The sequence below is a fragment of the Chrysochloris asiatica genome, unplaced genomic scaffold, assembly GCF_000296735.1.
Source record: "Chrysochloris asiatica unplaced genomic scaffold, ChrAsi1.0 scaffold00060, whole genome shotgun sequence".
Lineage (NCBI taxonomy): Eukaryota > Metazoa > Chordata > Mammalia > Afrosoricida > Chrysochloridae > Chrysochloris > Chrysochloris asiatica.
In genome coordinates, this window is record NW_006408578.1 from 14,000,510 (window position 1) to 14,008,269 (window position 7,760).

General features: G+C 43.3%; 1 pseudogene; it reads left to right on the forward strand.

Moving 5' to 3' along the window:
• The first annotated feature begins 2,520 nt into the window (after nucleotides 1-2,520).
• On the forward strand, nucleotides 2,521-3,008 carry LOC102818015 (annotated as a pseudogene).
• Nucleotides 3,009-7,760: the final 4,752 nt, after the last annotated feature.

Below are 7,760 nucleotides of genomic sequence, written 5' to 3' on the forward strand. Positions count from 1 at the left end.
ACAATCTATAAGCCTTCAAACCTTCAAAATATTCCTATCTCTGTGGTTCCGAGTTTTGGAGCTCTGCCCTGGATCTGCTTTGCCTGGTATTCTGTGGTATTGCTGACAGTGAACTTCACTGCACCTCCATCCTAGCCGCCATCAAGCCCCACCTCCAAGCTCTTTAGTCTTTTATGAGAAACAGGAGTAAAGGTCTGAATGTATTTTTGGATGCTGAGCTGGTATTTTTTGAAAACTGCATTTACTTAGACAATGGATAAAGAAGAGAGTAGAAGAATTGATGCATTTGAGGTACAATGTTGAAGGAGAATATTATAAGTACCATAGATTGCCAAAAGGACAAACAAGTCTGTGTTGGAAGAAGTACAGCCAGAACTCTCCTTGGAAGTCAGACTTGGCTTCTCATACTTCAGACATATTATCAAGAGGGACCAATCCTTGGAGAAGGATATCATGCTTGGTAAAGTGGAGGGTTGGTGAAGAAGAGGAAGACCCCCAATGAAATGGATTGGCAAAGTGGTAGAAGCAATGGGCTCAACTGTAGCAACAATTGTGAGCATGGCTCAGGGCCACACGGTGTTTCATTCTGTTGTGCAAAGGGTCACTATGAGTCGATTTTGACTCAACAGCATCTAAGAACAACAACAACATCACTTAATGCTAAATCGGTCTTAAAAGAAACATGAGTGGAAAGCTCCGTGGAAGGGAGGCTCACCAGACTTCAGTTCCCTTACTTTGGACATAATGTTAGGAAAGATCAGTTGCTTGAAAAGGACATCATGGTTCATAAAATAGAGGGTCAATGAAAGTGATGGAAACCATCTTGAGATGCATTAACATGTTAGCCTCAACAATGGATTCAAACAACAATCGGGAAGATGGCACAGGACTAGGAAACGACCTGCTCTGCTGTAGGTTAGGTTACCACGAGCCAGAGCCAGAGGGCCCCACCCTGGGCCAGGATGGGGCCTCACTGTAAGCTCTACGATGACTGGACTTTTGATATGTTCTGTACCTCAAGGGTACCTGACACATCATAAGTACTTAATAAATATATGTTGAATGAATTGTTATCATCCTGGTTCTGGGTATGTTATCTCATAAGCCTAATGCTATAGCTCTCCCTAGTGCATTCATTTGATTGTACACTTCTTGAAATATTTGCAAGGAATGAAACCATTTTTATTTTGGTCGTTCTTTGTCCTCCTTCTCACCATTCTCTGATATCCATCCCTACACACACATTCTAGGAGCTTCTCCATATGTAGCTTATCTATCTTACAGTTTCCCAAGTTTCCCTTTTTTGACCTAGCCAATTTTACCTTCCCCAAAGTCTCAGACCGTAGAAGAATTGATGCGTTTGAGTTATGCTGTTGGAGGAGAATATTGAAAGTGCCATGGGCTACCAAAGAACCAATAGATCCATTTTGGAAAAAATATAACCAGAGTGCTCCTTAGAGGCCAAGATGGCAAAACTTTGTCTCTCATACTTTAGACATATCGCCAGGAGGGACCAGTCACTGGAGAAGGATATCATGTTTGGTAAGGTGGAGGGTCAGAGAAAAAGAGGAAGACCCCCAATGAGATGGCCAAGTGGCAGTATTGATGGACTCAAGTGTGGCAAGAGTAGTGAGGTTGGCCCAGGAGCAGGCAGTGTTTCATTCTGCTATGCATAAGGTTGCTATGGGTCAATACTGACTTGATGGCACCTAACAACAACAACAAAGTCTCAGAATAAATAAATATGTGGCAGGGACTCAATGGCCATGCTGTTATACATTAAAAAAAAGGGAGGAGATGGCCTCAGCTGCTACTTCAGGAATGGAAAAGGAAGACGGGACTACCCCTGCTGTCCCCCCTCCCCCATACTAGAGACTTGTTCTCTAATTGCTCAGCTGGACCACCTGACCCAAGCAGTCTTAAGAGAACCAAGTTTTCATAATTTTGCTCTCCGTATGTTTCACTACGAAGTCCTGGTATGGCTTTGTAGGATAAGCACTGGACCACACTGTCATTTTAAACTGTAAGGTTGGTGGTTCAAACCCAAAAACTGCTCCTTAGAAACCCTATACAGAACTGACTCCATGGCACTTAACAATAGTAACATATTTCACCACAAGGAGCTTTAGTGGGTTATGTGTTGGGCTGCTAACTGCTAGCTCAGCAATTCGTATCTACCAGTTGCTTCGTGGAAGAAAGATGGCATTTTCTACTTCCATAAAGATTCTTAGCCTTGGAAATCCTAAACTAGGCCGTCGCTATGAGTTGGAACCTACTTCAGGGCACACAACCACCATCACCACCATGTTTCACCACATTTATAGATATGTTTATAGCAAAAGTAAGTGCCCATGTAGAAATATTCTCTGCCAGTCCTTAACACTTGCGGGCATGTGCCCACTTTCTCTCACACACCTGTTTTGTGTGGTTGAGGGACTCTAAATCTTCTCTAAGAAGAAAGAAAAAAGAGAATTCCCACAGGCGAATGTGGCCCTGAGGACGTTGTCTTTGGTTCCTGCGATGCATCGACAGAATTGCAGACCCCCGACCCCTCGTTATCCAGGCTCTGGTGTAGGTAACTGGGGTAACGGAAGCAGCTTCCAAGGTACCCCGGGTGGCGGCTGGCCGCGGCCGCTCTCTCCTTGGGACCATTATGGGAGTCCGCACCACATGCAAACGTACGGGCCCTGGTCTAGACCCCATGGGGACTGGTTTGGGTCCCCATCCCTTGGCTAGTACTCCAAGTCTCCTGCAGGGTCCCAGCAGCAATTCGGCTACTCCTGCGGACAACAGCAGATCCACCCCCAGGGCTCTCCAAGGACCCCTACTCCATTTGGATCAGGGCGTGGTTGAGAAAAAAAAAGTCTAATGAGGTAGAAAGTTGTTTTAAGCCTTCAGTGCTTGAAGACCCTTGGACTGGCTTAGAACCAGCATCCGTAGTGGATATACACCAACAGTACAGCGGGACTCAAACATTCACAGGCAACAAAGGAAGGTACTTTTGTTAACATTTATGAAATTTCAACGGGAAGCTTCCTATGGCCGGAACATCTTGAACAGAATTGTTACTTGTGTAATTAAGTGGAACCTTAAGAAAAATGTCTTGTTAGGGTCTTGGTATTATGTGTTATTAATATTAAAGAAGAAATATGGTAGGGTAATTTGTAATATTTAGCTCTTTGGTAGTGACTACTACATTTCAGAAGATTCCACATATTTATAACTTGATTCTATGATGGACATTTGTCTTTTTATGTTTCCCCAATATTTTTGAAATAAACCTTTTGTCTTTCTAAAAAGAAAAAGAAGAAGAAGGAAAAAAGAGAAGAAAAAATGGACGGAAACTTCTTTCTCTGGTGCTACGATATGGTAGGTTGGGTCCTGTAGACCCTGAGATGTAAGATGTTTATGGGTGTAAGATGTTAATGAGTCATCAGTGTCAGTGAAGGGAAGCAGGAGGAAGCAGGATGGGGCAGAAGAAAAAAACTGAACTGCAACTGTGTCCAAACACAGCTGTAGCCAACCTGGAGGTGAGTTCATCTGCCTCCTGGCTTTGAGCGTCACTGGAAGGTGTCTGGAAGAGGATCATACCAGTATCCCTGGGACCTCTAATCTGCTCAAAGTTCTTAGTGGCCTCCAATGATGGATGGGTTCCCATAAACTCTGTAGTTACAGTGAACGTGTGTGTTGCATCTAGACCAAGACCCAATTGTGGTCAAGGGATCCACCTTGTGAAATCTGCAAGCCAATTCAATTTGGTTAAATGATGCTTTAAGTTTGTTTGTGGGCTACAGTTGACACCCTAAGGGTGAGTTTGTGATGGGGATGGAAGCCAGTACTCATACAGCCCTCACCTTGAATGGAAGTATATTCTGGAACTTCTTGTGTCCCTTGGTTGAACAGTTGGACAGGGTGCCATGATTTGGCATTTCCAATGGCCCATAAGGTGACCTGTGTGTACTACATGAAGAAAACACCAGTGTACTCCAGCGTGAGTTCTCTCTAAAGGAAAAACCTAAATGGAAGGGCGTTTGCTCTGTAATTAGACTACGGATGAGGACACAAGGAAGACACAACAGACTTAGGATTCATTTATCTTATTACTGAGTATTGCCAAAGGCTAATACTTGTTTTAAATACCACACTGCCTGAGTTCAAGTCCTGGCACAAGCGTTTCCTAGCTGTGTGACTTTGGTCAGGTTATTTACTTTCTCTGTGCTGCAGTTTCTTCACAGTTAACTTGGGAGCAAAAATGACCACAATAACATCACAAAGGTTGTGAAAGTGTTATGAAGATTAAATGACTTGAGACTGATGTACTTAAGTAATATCTAGCACACAGTAAGCACTCTATAAAAGTGAAGTTTTTTTTTTTTAAAGTTATGATTTTTTGTGCCCACTTAAAATAGGTAAACCCAAAGATTTTAAACCTTAAAGATGTTCGAAGAAGAAAGAAGGATGTGAGGGGAAGGGAAGGGTAGAAGTGGATATAACATTTAATTCTTTCATCAATATTTTTGCAATAAATACTATGTTCCAGATACTGTTTAAAGAAGTGGAATTAACCTCATAAATATGACATAGTTTCTACTGCTGAGGATTCATTGGGGTCTCAACTTAAGTAAAACATCACAATCTGATGTCATATGTGTTAAGGGAAGCAGTCATTCATGCAGGGGGAAGGCTTTGCGAGCTGGGTCTCTAAAGGCGAGGTGGCATTCAGAAGGGTGGTGGGAGGGAGGACCTGGCAGGAGGAGGGCCCAGCATTGAGGAAAGCAGGGGTGTGTGGATGAGTATGGGACTCAGGACTCAAGTGAGCTGGGCCGCTGCTCTGCATTGAGAATTCCCCAGCTGCAATTTAAACTTCATTCTACAGCAACGAGCAGGGGCAAAATGTGATCAAATTTGGAGACTCCGAAGATTTCTCTGTCTCCATGGCACTTGGGAGTGGGCACTGGAACTGGGGAAACCATGGCGCTCAGCCGGTAAGTTGAAGTCCTTTTCATTAAATCCTTGCTACTCAGAGTAAGGTCTGAGGACCAGTAGCCCTTAGGTCACCCAGGAGCATCGGAAATGCAGAATTTCGAGCCCCAACCCAGGATCTGCATTTAACAAGACTCCCAGGTAATTTGTTTGTACAACAAACTTGTTGTTGTTATTAGTTGTCCTCAGGTGGGCTCCTGACCCCTGATGACCCCAGGCACAATGGAATAAAACCCTGCCCTGTCCTGCACCATTCCCATGATGCACTGTGAATTGGACCATTATGCTTCATAGTTTTCACTGGATGATTTTCAGAAACAGATATTGCTAGGCCTTTATTCCTAATTCAACATTGTGTGGAAGCTCCACTGAAGCCTGTTCACCATGATAGTAACAGACAAGCCTCCAGTGACAGATGAAGTGGTGGTTCCACATGAGGTCTCTTGCCCAGGAATCGAACCCTGGCCTCCTGCATGTTGTTGTTGTTAGGTGCCCTCAAGTCGGTTGTCTGCACAGTAGATTGAAACACTGCCTGGTCCTGTGTCATCCTCACAATCACCGCGGCTGCCACTGTGCCAATCCATCTCGTTAGGTGTCTTCCTCTTTTTTTTGCTGGCTCTTCACTTTACCAAACAAGATGTCCTCCTCTAGAGCCTGGAAGGTGAGAATTCTAGCAGTCAGCTACCACTATCCCCTATAATGAAGACAAAGACCATTCAAGTCTGGAATATGTTACATACTTAGGTTCTGAGTGTTTCTCTTACAAACACCCTCTCCCTCACTCTGTTGCTAGGAAGTTGAACTCAATGAGCAAGAAGAGCAGGGACTTGGGGTGAAACACTGAAGGGCTATTGTCTCTAGCTTCTCCACGAGTCCAGCTGCCTGTCAGCGTTCTGACTACTCATCTGTATCCATGTCCCAGACTTTTCTCAATTCAGACAGGGCACAGACGTGCTTCAAGATGTTTCTGCTCATCAAGTACTTAAACATCATCACAGTCATATTTCTGGGCCACATCAGAAGATATAACCTCTCCCTGTAGTTCTTTGTCCTGTCTTCTGCATTACTTTGTAGCAAATCTGTTTATTACCTTTATTTTCAAATAGTTCTCTATGCCACCATTCTAGAAATTTCCAAGCTGGCTTTTAGTCTCTTTTTCTTATCTTTTCAAAAGTGATTCACTTTACCAATATGCTGACAGGAGCAGCTATTATCCACTTTGGTGCATAGAGGAAGAGAGCTATTTTCCTCATCCAGGATGTATTAATCTCTGAGAAATACAGTTCTGGGATGTGTGAACCCATGAGATTCTAGTAACCCCCCAATATGGCAGACGTGGGAAGAAGATCCTGATATCTGAGTGCTGCTTTTCCCTGGCACACACCCAAAGACACATGTACATGGGCTCAACATCCCACTGCCCAAATAAATGAGTCTCTCTAAGGTTGGTAGTTCAGACTTACCAACTACTCCTCGGAAACCCTAAACTGGGTCACTATGAGTTGAAACTGACTTGGTGGCACTTACCACCAACAAGAAAGCACCAAAGACTTTTATGGAAGCTGAAACCAGAGCTTGTAGCCCGACCCGGAATTTTTTTTCCCCCAAGATACTTTAGAATTGGTATGATATTTCAAAGCATCCAAAAATTTAGGGGAATCATGAAAATTCCTTTCTTCTTTCAACTTCATATGATAATTAAAAAGCAAAGCAAAACAAAACCCTTGCAAAGCTACCTGGGTGTATCTTACTAGATCAACCCCTAAACCAGGTATCTCTCCACAGAACACCCAACTTGACAGCCTGTTCTTAAAGGGTGAATGCCACACAGATGTGCAGGCTGCTCATTCCAGTGCAGGGGTGAGCACAGAGGAGGCAGTGCTTCCTCACCCGACAGACCTGAGGCAAATCTGAAGAGATCATGTTAGAGCCTACATCCTGTGTTAATCTGACAGTGTTTTTCTGCTATTCATAAGGTTTTCAGTGGCTAAATATTCAGAAATAGTTCATCACTCCTTCCTAGTCTGTCTTTGTCTGGAAGCTCATCTTAAACCTGTCCACCATGGGTGATCCTGCTGGTATTTAAAATAGCCGTGGCATAGCTTCCAGAATCACAGCAAATCATAAGCCACCACAGTAAAACAAACTGACAGGTGATTTGATCAGACAGATGTATTGATCATTAGTGGTGATAGGAATGCAAAGATTGGGAGCAAAGAGGAAGGATCAGTAGTTGGAAAATATGGCCTTGGTGATAGAAATGATGCTGGAGAACGCATGATAGAATTCTGCAGAACCAATGATTTGTTCATTTCAAATACCTTCTTTAGAAAGCATAAGAGACGAGTATACACATGAACCTGACCAGATGGAATACATAGAAATCAATTTGACTACATCTGCAGAAAGAGACAATGTGAAAAACTCCATATCATCAGTCAAAACAAGGCCAGGGGCAGACTGTGGAACAGACCATCAATTGTTCATATGCAAATTCAAACTGAAGAACATGCTCAGCATTTCTCAAGGTGGGGGAACTGAAGAAAAATTTCAAGTCTCGACTTTTGTTATTAAAAGAGTCTCTGGGAAAATTAATAATGATGCAGAAAGCATCAAACGAAGATGGAAGGAACACACAGAGTCACTGTACCAAAAGGAAATGGTTGATGTGCATCCATTTCAAAAGGTAGCATATGGTCAAGAGCCAATGATACTGAAGGAAGAAGTCCAAGCCAATGATACTGAAGGAATTGGCAAAGAACAAGGCACCAGGAATT